Source organism: Bubalus kerabau, chromosome X (assembly GCF_029407905.1).
Source record: "Bubalus kerabau isolate K-KA32 ecotype Philippines breed swamp buffalo chromosome X, PCC_UOA_SB_1v2, whole genome shotgun sequence".
In the NCBI taxonomy this organism is placed as follows: Eukaryota; Metazoa; Chordata; class Mammalia; order Artiodactyla; family Bovidae; genus Bubalus; species Bubalus kerabau.
The window spans coordinates 770,961-783,627 of NC_073647.1; positions in this window are offsets into that span (position 1 = coordinate 770,961).

The following is a 12,667-nucleotide window of genomic DNA, read 5'->3' on the forward strand; positions in this document are numbered from 1 at the left end:
ATTTCTGGAGTTTTGTAAAGCATGTCAAGTACCCTTTCGAGTTCCAAGGGAAACGTGGGCTTTCTTTGGAAACGCTCCAGCGTAAAAGGGCCTCCTCAAGTGTGCAGGGGAGAATTTCGTAGTTGGCGTGGAGTTGGGGAGGGAAACTGAGGGTTCCTCTCGAGTTGTGTGTCGACCTGGGGTGCCCCTCGTGTCTCCCCAGGGAAGTCAGATCGCCTTTGGCATTGCAAGGGGAACCACGGTATTCCTCGCCCTTCGCTGCATGAGTGAATCGGGCCTCATCTCAAGTTGAGGCAGGAACCTCAGGGTTCCTCTCCATTTCGGACTTCGATCGCAGGGTCTCTACCGAGTTGGAACAGGGGAATCAGGCCTCGTCTTGTGTTGAGGCACAGAACTCTGCTTGCCTCACGAGTTGTTCATGGGGTGTCAGGCCACTTGTCGAGTTGTATTTGGAATCTGCGGCTTTTTCTGGAGGAGGCAACTTGGGTGTCAGTGCCCCTTCGTGTTGTGACTTCATCCTCGGGGTTACACTCGAAGATTTGCCGGGACATCAGGTCTTACCTTAGTGGATGGCAAAATCGGTGTCTTTCGGAATGTGGTATGACCCATGAGGCTTCCTCTCGAGTTTCAATGTGAGACCGGCCTTCTCGTGAGGTGAGAACCTAAGGTCGGGATCCCTATCAAGACAAAACAGGGGAATCGACCCTCATGTCAAGATCAAGAGGGGAGAAGTGGCTCACATTATGTTGTGCGGGGAAACTCGTTGTTCCTCTCGAGTGAGACTGGTATGTCGGGGAACTGTTTGAGTTGCATCAATTGTGTCAAGTACCATTTCGAATTTCAAGAGGGAACGTGGGATTTCTCTTGAGACGCTGCAGCGGGAAAGGGCCTCATCTGGCGATGACGGGGGAAACTCGTGGTTTTCTTCAAGTTGCGGCAGGATTCTAGAGTTACAATGGGGAACTCCGGGAGCCTTTCATGTTGCCCCAGGGAAGTCCAATCTCCATTCGAGGTGCGAGGTTGAGCTGGGGATTGCTCTCAAGTCACTGCGGGGCAAATAGACCTCATCTTGTGGGGCAAATAGACCTCATCTAGGCTTGTGTCCAGAAACTCCATGTTCCTCTCCAGTGGTGACAGGGATCTCAGGGTTGCATTCAAGGTTCACCCGGGGAGTCAAGCCTCATCTCGAGTTGAAGCAAAGAACTCTGCTCTCCTCTCGAGTTGCTACGTGTATCTCTTGGAACCATTGAGTGGCCTCAAGGGAGTCAAGCCCCCTATGGAGTTTTGAGAGTGGATTCGGGATTGCTCTCTAGGCCCTGCAGGAAAGAAGGACGTCATCTCGCAATGACAGGGGAATCTCATGGGGTTTCTCGAGCTGCAGCCTGATGTGAGTGGTTTCTCTCGAGCTACGATAGTGTACTTAGGGAGCCTCTCGTGTGGCCCCAGGGAAGTCCAGTCTCCATTCGTGTTGCGAGGGGGAGTGCAGCATTGCTCTCGATTCACGGCAGGGGAATCTGGTCTCAAGACGCATTGAAGGGGGAATCTCGAGGTCTTTCTAGAGTTGCAGCAGAAACCCTGGTTTCCCTTGACTTGTGACGGTGACCTTAGGGAGCTCCTTGTGGTGCCTACGAGAAGTCAGGAATACTGTAGTGTTGAGAGGAGCCTCTCGGGACTCCACTGGGGTTGGTGCAATGGAAAAGGGCCTCATCTCGAGTTGAGGCTGGATCCTCAGTGTTCCTCTCCTGTTCTGTCATGAGTCTTTATGTGTGTATGCCATTTCAAACAGGGAGTCAGGTCTCGACGTGTGTGGAGGCATGGAACTCTGCTTTCCTCTCGAGTTGTCACAGGGTTTTCAGGCCTCCAGGCGAGTTGAATTTGTGACCTGGGGCTCTTTTCGAATTAGCAATTGAGGCATCAGAACTTCCTTCGTGTTGTGAGTGGATTCTCGGCTGACATTCGAATTAGTGCAAGGGAATCAGACCTGATATCGTGTGGATGGGGCAATACATGGCTTTTGAATTGAGACCAGACCCCTGGATTCCCCTCCAGTGTCAAGTAGATACCAGCCTCCTCTCGAAGTGCAATGGGGACATCAGCATTCCTTTGCAGGTGAAGCAGAGTAATGGGCCCTCCTCTGGACTTGAGGAGGTGTAAACGCTGCTGCACTTAACTTGTGGCATGCAACTCAGTGTTCCTCTTGAGTGAGGACGGGTATCTGGGGAAATTTCTGGAGTTTCCTAAAGCCTGTCAAGTACCCTTTCAAGTTCCAAGAGGGAACATGTGCTTTCACTGGAAACGCTGTAGCATTAAAGGGCCTCCTTAATCGTGCAGGGGAGAATTTCGTGGTGTGCTTGGAGTGGGGGCGGGAAGCTTAGGGTTCCTTACGAGTTGCGTTTCGACCTGGGGGAAGGCTCGTATCTCCTCAGGGAAGTCAGATTTCCTTTGGCATTATGAGGGGCACCTCAGGATTCCTCGCACATCACTGCAGGGATGAATAGGGCCTCATCTCGAGTTGAGGCGGGAACCTCAGGGTTCCTCTCCATTTCTGACATCGATCTTGGGGTCTCTGCGGAGTTGGAACAGGGGAGTCAGGCCTCGTCTTGTGTTGAGTTATGGAACTCCGCCTGCCTCTCGAGTTGTTAGTGTCAGGTCAGGGGTGTCAGGCCACTTGTCGAGTTGTATTTGGAAACTGAGGCTTTTTCCGGAGGATGCATTCAGGGTGTCAGTGCCCCTTTGTGTTGTGACTTCATCCTCGGGGTTACATATGAAGAGGTGCCCAGGCATCGGGACTTACCTTGAGTGGACTGGGAAATCAGTGTCTTTTGGAATGTGGCACGACACACGAGGCTTCCTCTCGAGTTTCAGTGTGAGACCGGCCTCCTCCTGAGGTGCGATGGGAAGGTCGGGATCCCTTTCCCAACAAAGCAGGGGTGCCGGGAGCCAGCATGAGCAACTCCGACAGTGGCAAAGTTCATCAGGAAGAAAGCTTGGCATACGCAAAGGCTGGATCGAACCTCAGGAGTCCCCCTGGAATTTATCGAGCATCTACCCCCAAAACCAGAGTCTGCCTACTTTACTGCTTTGTGCTCTCACTTACACCTCTGACTTTACGGGGGGCTCTCCCCCACCACCTCTCTGAAAACGATTTATCTTACAGCTCCAGTTAATAATAATTCCTGGTTGTGACAGGAGTGTTTCAATCTACAAACTCCTCTGAAGGTTCTCTAGCCTGCCTGACAGCCTGGTCCGGCCACATGTGATTGTTCACAGCCTCCCAACCGTGAGAGGCACGAGATGCTTTAAACCTTCTAAAAACAGGTTCTTTAGAGAAGTTAGAAAACTATTAGTATAGTATAGTGGGTTGATTAGAAATGGTATTGGTGAAGGGTTTTTCATTTGTTGAGTCAATGTTTGTTGCTAAGTTTCCACATCCCTTGCCCTTATACACATTAATGAATATATAGAAGAAATAAGTATTAACTGTTGATATTAATCATGTTAGACCTTAGGCTAAGCAAATTCTTTCCTTAATTAAAACCCACTACACCCTCACCCTATAGGAATGTAACTTTATCTGGTACCTTCGGAAGGTGGCGTCTGTTTTAAAAAATAATCACCCCTGGAGAAATAAGTGTTCTAGATGACTGACCACTGTCACAAGGAGAGGGCCATAAATTGTTAGCAGGCCCCCTGGCCAGAAGATGATATAACACCCCTAAGACCTCTGTATACATTTGTATGAAGGACCTGACTTTAATAAAAGTCAGGACTGCTGACCCCGCGTGACTTTTGTATAACATCTCCATGTATAAAAACAGACCCTGTAAAAATAAAAAATGGGATCAGTTTCTCGAAAGACTGGTCTCTCCATGTGGTTCTTTCTCTCACCTTCTGGCTGAATCCCCATCTGGAACGTGGAGGCTCGTCAAGCCTACTAATTATGCCTGGGCTTCTAAGATCTGACTGGGGAGGCCTTAGTGTCTCCTATCCTTTGGGAGAATGGGAGGACGCCTGCGACCTGCATAGGTGATGTAAATTTCTTGCCTTGGAATTCTATCAGCTTTCCACATAAACCAAGTTATTCAGCCTCTTTTCTCCACTGAATTTTCCTACTGAGCTATCCTTATTCTATTACTCTTTATATCTATAAGTAATATTTAATTAAAGCCAGTGTATTCGCTGACGCCATCTCTCCTTCGAATTTCCCTGGATCCATCGGGGCTGGACCCCAGCACAGGGAAATCGACCTTCATGTTGAGATCAGGAGGGGAAAAGGGCCTCAATTTAAGTTGTGCCAGGAAACTCGGTGTTCCTCTCGAGTGAGACTGGTAAGTCAGGGAACTATTTGAGTTGCATCAAGGGTGTCAAGTACCGTTGCAAATTTCAAGAGGGAACGTGGGATTTCTCTCGAGATGCTGCAGTGGGAAACGGCCTCAACTCGCGATGATGGGGGAACCTCTTGGTTTTTCTTGAGTTGCAGCGGGATTCTCGAGTTACGACGGGAACACAGGGAGCCTCTCGTGTTGCCCCAGGAAAGTCCAATCTCCATTCGAGTTGCGAGGGGGAGCTGGGAATTGCTCTCAAGTCACTGCAGAGCAAATAGACCTCATCTAGGCTTGTGTCCAGAAACTCCGTGTTCCTCTCCAGTGGTGACAAGGATCTTGGGGTTGCATTCAAGATTCACCCAGGGTGTCAGGCCTTGTCTTGAGTTGATGCAAAGAACTCCTCTCTCCTCTCGAGTTGCAACGGGTGTCTCTTGGAGCCCACTAGCTAACCTAAAGGGAGTCAAGCCTCCTGTGGAGTTTTGAGAGGGGACTTGGGATTGCTCTCTAGGCCTTGCAGGAAAAGAAGGGCCTCATTTCATGATGTCAGGGGAATCGCGTGGCTTTTCTCGAGCTGCAGCACTATGTGTGTTGTTTCTCTCAAGTTACCATGGCGAACTCAGGGAGCCTCTTGTGTGGCCCCAGGAAAGTCAAGTCTCCATTCGAGTTGCGAGGGTGAGCATGACATTGCTCTCGAGTCATGGCAGGGGAATCGGGCCTCAAGATGTGTTGAAGGGGGAATCTCGAAGTCTTTCTCGAGTTGAGTCAGGAAACCCTGGGTTCCCTCAACTTGTGACGGTGACCTCTGGGAGCTTCTCATGGTGCCTATGGGAAGTCAGGAATACTGAGGAGTTGCGAGGGGCTGCCAGGGTCCAGCCCCGGTGGATCCAGGGAATTTGAAGTGGGGACGGTGTCGGCGAGGATCAGGAAACAATTGCTTAATTAAACGTTAATGAAGGATATAAAGAGTGCTTAAATAAGGATAGCTCAGTGAGGAAATTCAGTGGAGAAAAGCTGAATAATTCTGCCAGAAGGTGAGAGAAAGAACGACATGGGGAGACCAAGTTTCGGTGAACAAGGCCCGCACTTTATTTTCCAAAGTAGTTTTTATACCTTAAGTTATGCATAGAGGATAATGGGGGAAGGGGTAGAGTCATGCAGTAAGCCAGGCTTTCAGCCTGCAGACTTATCATATGCAAAAGTTTAGGTGATTTTCATTATCTTCTGGCCTGGAGGCCTGTTAACATTTTAAGACCCTTTCTTCAGAAAACTTATTTTTCTCTAAAGTTGATTAGTCAGGCACCACCCTCCAAAAGCATTAGATAAAGTTGCATTCCTATAGGGCAAAGGTGTGGTGGGCTATAACAAGAAAAAGAATTAACTCAAGGGTCATAGGTTACAAACATTAAAGCTACTACTTACACCAATCATATTAATCAATACACTGCCAGGGACACAGCAGGTAAGGGATATGGAGTTTGTAGGTTGAAACACTATCACACCCAGGAACTTTATTAACTGGAGCTGTAAGTTAACTCTTTTTTCAGAGAGAGGTAGTGGGGGACAGCCCCCCATAAAGTCAGAGGTGTGGGTGAGAGCACAAAGCAGAAAGTAGGCAGACTCTGGTTTTGGGGGTAGATGCTCGAGAATTTCCAGGGGGACTACTGAGGCTCGATCCCGCCTTTGCGTATGCCGAGCTTCCTTCCTCATGACCTTTGCCAGGGGCGGAGCTCCTGCTCCCGGCATCTGCCCCTTTTTTATTTCTTAAAAAAGCCAGATGCAGCTCAGTCGTGAGCTTCTGAATGTTCTGCTGAAGAATCCTGACAATACAAGGAAGAATGATTATGAGAAGATTAGACAGAATTTTTTTCAAGAAATAAAGTTAAGGAAGGTGTGGAAAAAGTCATTAGCTACTCCAGCGGTGGTAAAATCCAGTCGAGAGTGTTCCAGGGTCTGTATTTGATTATGAAGTTTCCCTAAATCCCAGCCAATTTCAGAGCTGTTCCAAACACCTGAGATGATTTTTGATTTTTTCCTATTCAATAATCTGTCTCGTTTACCTTTAAAGATGTCACACATATCCACCGGTAATCAGCGTGACATGACAGAGCCATTTTCACTTTTAAAGCCTGTAACTCAGTCCCAACATGCATAATTGCCTCTTCTAAGGCGTCTACTCTCATCTCTAATTTCCTATCTATAGCTTCCTGAGTTGCTAGAGTTAAAGAAACATTTTTAGACATGGTATCAACATATTGGGCAGTATGCACTTGTTGAGTCAATGATATTGCTACCGCAGTAACAGAACTAATTGCTGCTTTTAAAGCTGATATTCCTAAAACAAGTAAGCCCACAAACCGTCACGATCACATTAAATCCTGTAGTTGTTGTAACACGGCGAGACCGTAATTGTCATACCAGTGGGAGGTCATGGTCACGGGTATCATGAGATAGGGTGGGCGTAGCAACACCACAAAAGAGCAAACATTATATTGAGGGGTCAAACAGGATGAAAACATACATTGTTCACAAGTTACCACATTAGGTCCACCTGAATAATTCATGCATACATTAAGTTTGTTGGAGTCATTAGTAAAAAGGAAAACATAAGGCAAAGGTAAACAAGCTAAAACAGAATAAGTGGAATCGTTATCTGGGCGAGATAAAGAAATGGGGGCAGTAGCAGCAAGGGCTCTCCAAATCTCAGGTTGCCAATAGGTTTTGCTTTTAGCTGTATAAGACAGCATAGGAGGAACAAATTGGTTAATATGCCATCTAGTGGCTTGTGTAGGCCAAGGAAGAGGAATCCTATTCCAATTCTCAAATCTGCCTTTAAATGTTATCTTGATCAATGGATCCTCACCCGGATTCGGGTTGCTCCAGTCCTGAATAGTATAATTCCCACCACCTGGTATCCTATAATCAATCCTTGAACTATAAGCACAAGTTGTCCAAGTCGGGTACCTAGTACGGCCATCTATGGTCTTCCACACTTCATCTGAAGGAGCAACCTTATACACTTTAGATAACCAGGAGGGGGTGTAAAGCGCAGGGTCACATAAGGGTCACGGATCCCGGGTAAGCGGGCCACTAATACCCAAACTACCCGATGATGTAAAGACTGGGAATCTATTTTTGAGGAATCTGTTATAATTATTTTTGTAGAGGCCCCAATGCACCCTTCTTTAGTGGGTGTAATAAAACTCTTTGGATTACTGGGGAAGTTAAAGCAAACAGGAAGATCATCTATTAATCCCCTGAAGGTATAATTAAAATTAATAGGATATTTATCTTTAGTGTAAGAAGTATAGAATCCTCCCAAAAGCTGAGGTTGGTTAGTGTTGACCCGTATAGGCTCATTATTCCAGGAAACAACCTGGAAAGTTGGAGGATCTGGGAGATATGCCCAATACTTAGCTGGAACAGGAGAGGTGCTTAGCTGGCAGGAAAGCAAGGCAAGCATGGCAATAAATATTTTCTCAGAAGAAGCTGGAAATCCCTGCAAGGAAGTCATTCCCTGTGCCTGGTGACAGAGTGTTTTTATTTGTCCCAGAGTGGGTATGTGCAATGGAAGAGGGCCTCATCTCAAGATGAGGCGGGAACCTCAGGGTTCCTCTACTGTTCTGACGTGGGTCTCGGGTGTGTATGCAGTTTCAAACAGGGAGTCAGGTCTCGACTTGTATTGAGGCATGGAAGTCTACTTTCCTCTCGAGTTGTCAAACGGTTTTCAGGTCTCCAGGCGACTTGAATTTGGGACCTGGGGCTCTTTTTGAATTAGCAACTGGGGCATCAGAACTCCCTTCGTGTTGTGAGTTGATTCTCGGCTGACATTCGAATCAGTGCAAGGGAATCAGGCCTGATCTCTAGTGGAAGGGGAAATACGTGACTTTGAATTGTGACAAGACCCCTGTGTTACCCTCCAGGGTCAAGTAGATACCAGCCTCCTCTCGAGGTGCGATGGGGACTTTGGTATTCCTTTCCAGGGAAGCCAGGAAATCGACACTTATCTTGGCTTGAGAAGGGGAAAACGGGGCTCTTCTTGACTTGTGGTGTGAAACTCAACCCTCGAATGAGGACGGGTATCTGGGGAAACTTCTGGAGTTTCCTAAAGCATGTCAAGTACCCTTTCGAGTTCCAAGAGGGAACGTGGGCTTTCTTTGGAAACAATGCACCGTAAAATGGCCTCCTCAAGAGTGCAGAGGAAAATTTCTTGGGTTGCATGGAAATTGGCAGGAAGCTTAGGTTTCCACTTGAATGGCGTGTCGACCTGGGGGACCCGCTCGTGTCTCCACAGGGAAGTCAGATCTCCTTTGATGTTGCGAGAGGCACCTTGGGATACCTCGGGCATCCCTGCAGGGATGAATGAGGCCTCATCTCGAGTTGAGGCGGGAACCTCAGGATTCCTTTCCATTTCTGACATCAATTCTGGATCTCTGCAGAGTTGGAACTGGGGAGTCAGGCCTCGTCTTGTGTTGTGGCACGAAACTCCGCTTGCCTCTTGAGTTGTTCATGGGGTGTCAGGTCATTTGTCGAGTTGTATTTGGAACCTGTGGGTTTTTCCATAGGATGCAACTGGGGTGTCAGTGCCCATTTGTATTTGACTTCATCCTTGGGGTTACATTCGAAGAGCTGCCCAGGCATTGGGACTTACCTTGACTGGACAAGGAAATCCGTGTCTTTCAGAATGTGGCACGAACCACGAGGTTCCTCTCGAGTTTCAGTGTGAGACCAGCCTCCTCCTGAGGTGCGAAGGGAAGGTCGATATCCCTTTCCAGCCAAAGCAGGGGAATTGACACTCATGTTGAGATCAGCAGGGGAGAAGGGCCTCAGATTAAGTTGTGCTGGGAAACTCGCTATTCCTTTCGAGTTAGAATGGTATGTTGGGGACCTTTTTGAGTTGAATCAAGGGTGTCAAGTACCGTTTCGAATTTCAAGAAGGAACGTGGGATTTCTCTGGAATTGCTGCAGTGGGAAAGAGCCTCATCTTGCGATGATGGGGTAATCTCGTGATTTTTCTCAAGTTGTGGCGCGACGTGTGGCATTCCTCTCGAGTCACGACTGGGAACTCAGGGAGCCTCTCGTGTGGCCCCAGGGAAGTCCAGTCTCCATTCCATTTGCCAGGGGGAGCGTGGCATTGTTCTCGAGTCACGGCAGGGGAATAGGGCCTCATAACCCGTTGAAGGGGGAATCTTGAGGTCTTTCTCGAGTTGCGACATGAAACCCTGGGTTCCCTCGACTTGTGACGGTGACCTCAGGGAGCTTCTCATGGTGCCTATGGTTAGTCAGGAATTCTGTGGAGTTGGGAGGGGCCTCTCGGGACTCCACTGGGGTCGGTGCAATGGAAAAGGGCCTCATTTCGAGTTGAGGCGGGAACCTCAGTGTTCCTCTCCTGTTCTGATGTGGTTCTCGGGTGTGTATGCAGTTTCAACATGGAGTCAGGTCTCGACTTGTGTGGAGGTCTGGAACTCTGCTTTCCTCTCGAGTTGTCAAAGGGGTTTCCGGCCTCCAGGCAAGTTGCATGTGGGACCTGTGGCTCTTTCTGAATTAGCAACCGGGGCAGCAGAACACCCTTCATATTGTGAGTTGATTCTCGGCTGACATTAGAATCAGTGTGATGCAATCACCCTGATGTCGACTCGGTGCGGAAATACATGGCTATTGAATTGTGACAAGACCCCCGGTTCCCCTCCAGTGTCAAGTGTATACCAGCCTCCTCTTGAGGTGGGATTGGGACGTCAGCAATCCTTTCCAGGCAAAGCACGGCAATCAACCCTCATCTCTTCTTGAGGAGGGCAAAACGCGGCTGTTCTTGACTTGTGTCGGGAAACTCAGCATTCCTCTCAAGTAGGGATGGGTATCTGGGGAAACTTCTGGAGTTTCATAAAGTGTGTCAAGTACCCTTTCGAGTTCCAAGAGGGAAGGTGTGCTTTCTTTGGAAACGCTGCAGCATAAAAGGGCCTCCTCAAGCGTGCATGGGAGAATTTCGTGGGTTGCCTGGAGTTCTGCCGGGAAGCTTAGGGTTCCTCTCAAGTTGCGGGTCAATCTGGTGGACCACTCGGGTCTCCTCAGGGAAGTCAGATCTCCTTTGGCGTTGTGAAGGGCACCTCGGTATTCCTCGTGCTTCACTGAAAGTTTGAATAGGGCCTCATTCGAGTTGAGGCGGGAACATAAGGATTCCTCTCCATTTCTGACATCTATCTCAGTGTCTCTGAGGAGTTGGAACAGGAGACTCAGGCCTCCTCTTTTGTTGAGGCACAGAACTCCTCTTGCCTCTCGAGTTGTTCATTGGGTGTCAGTCCACTTGTCGAGTTGTATTTGGAACCTGCGGCTTTTCCCGGACGATGCAACTGGGGTATCAGTGCCCCTTCATGTTGTGGCTGCATCCCCAGGGTTACATTCGAAAAGGTTCCCAGGCATCAGGACTTACTTTGAGTGGACGGGGAAATCGGTGTCTTTCAGAATGTGGCATGAACCACGAGGCTTCCTCTCTAGTTTCAATGTTAGACCGGCCTCCTCCTGAGGTGAGACAGCAAGGATGGTATCCCTTTCCAGACAAAGCAGGGGAATCGACCCTCATGCCGAGATGAGGAGGGGAGAAGGGGCTCAGATTACATTCTGCTGGGAAATTCGGTATTCCTCTGGAGTGAGACAGGTATGACGGGGAACTTTTTGAGTTGCATCAAGGGTGTCAAGTACCGTTTAGAATTTCAAGAGGGAACGTGTGATTTCTCCCAAGACGCTGAAGTGGGAAAGGGCCTCAGCTCGAAATGATGGGGGAACCTCATGGATTTTCTCGAGTTGTGGCAGGATTCTCAAGTTACTGCAGGGAACTCAGGGAGCCTCTCTTGGTGCCCCAGGGAACTCCAATCTCCATTCGAGTTGTGAGGGGGAGCTGTGGATTGCACTAGAGTTACTGCAGGGCAAATAGACCTCATCTAGTCTTGTGTCCAGAAACTCCGTGTTCCTCTCCAGTGGCGACAGGGATCTCGGGGTTGCATTCAAGGTTCACCCGGGGATTCTGGCCTCGTCTCATAATGAAGCAAAAAACTCTGCTCTCTTCTTGAGTTGCCACAGGTATCTCTTAGATCTCATTGAATGGACTAAAGGGAGTCAAGCCTCCTGTGGAGTTTTGAGAGGGGACTCGGGATTGTTCTCTAGGCTCTGCAGGAAAAGAAGGGCCTCATCTCTCAATGACGAGGGAATCTCGTGGTTTTTCTCGAGCTGCGGCACGATGTGTGGTTTTTCCAGGCTAAGACGGGGAACTCATAGAGCCTCTCGTGTTGCCCCAGGGAAGTCCAGTCTCCATTTGAGTTGCGAGGGGAATGCAGCATTGCTCTTGAGTCATGGCAGGGGATTCAGGCCTCAAGACGGGTTGAAGGGGCAATCTCGAGGTCTTTCTCGAGTTGTGGCAGGAAACCCTGGGTTGTCTTGACTTGTGATGGTGACATCAGGTAGCTTCTCATGGTGATTATGGGAAGTCAGGAATACTTTGTAGTTGGGGGGCCTCTCGAGACTACACTTGGGTTGAGCAGAGGAAGAGGGCCTCATCTCAAGTTGAGGCGTGAACCTCAGGGTTCCTCACCTGTTCTGACGTGGGCCTCGGGGTGTGTATGCCATTTCAAACAGGGAGTCAAGTCTCCACTTGTGTGGAGACATCGAACTCTTCTTTCCTCTCGAGTTGTCAAAGGGGTTTCAGGCCTCCAGGAGAGTTGAATTTGGGACCTGGGGCTCTTTTTGAATTAGCAATTGAGGCATCAGAACTCCCTTCATGTTGTGGTTGATTCTAGGCTGACATTCGAATCGGTGCAAGGGAATCAGGACTGATCTCAAGTGGATAGGGAAATCTGGGGCTTTTAAACTGTTACAAAATCCCCGGATTCCTCTCCAGTTTCAAGTAGATACCAGCCTCCTCTTGAGGTGCGACGGGGACGTCGGAATTTGTTTCCGGGCAAAGCAGGGCAATCGACCCTCATCTCGACTTGAGGAGGGGAAAACGGGGCTCAACTTGACTTGTGGCGGGAAACTCAGCATTCCTCTCTAGTGGGGACGGGTATCTGGGGAAACTTCTGGAGTTTCACATAGCATGTCAAGGACTCTTTCGAGTTCCGAGAAGGAACGTGGGATTTCTTTGGAAACTCTGCAGGGTAAAAGGGCCTCCTCAAGCATACAGAGGATAATTTTGTGGGTTGCATGGAAGTTTTGGCATGAAGCTTAGGGTTCCACTCGAGTTGCGTGTCGACCTGGGGGACCCGCTCATGTCTCCTCAGGGAACTCAGATCTCCTTTGGCCTTGTGACGGAACCCTGGGATTCCTCATGAATCGCTTCAGGGATGAATATGGCCTCA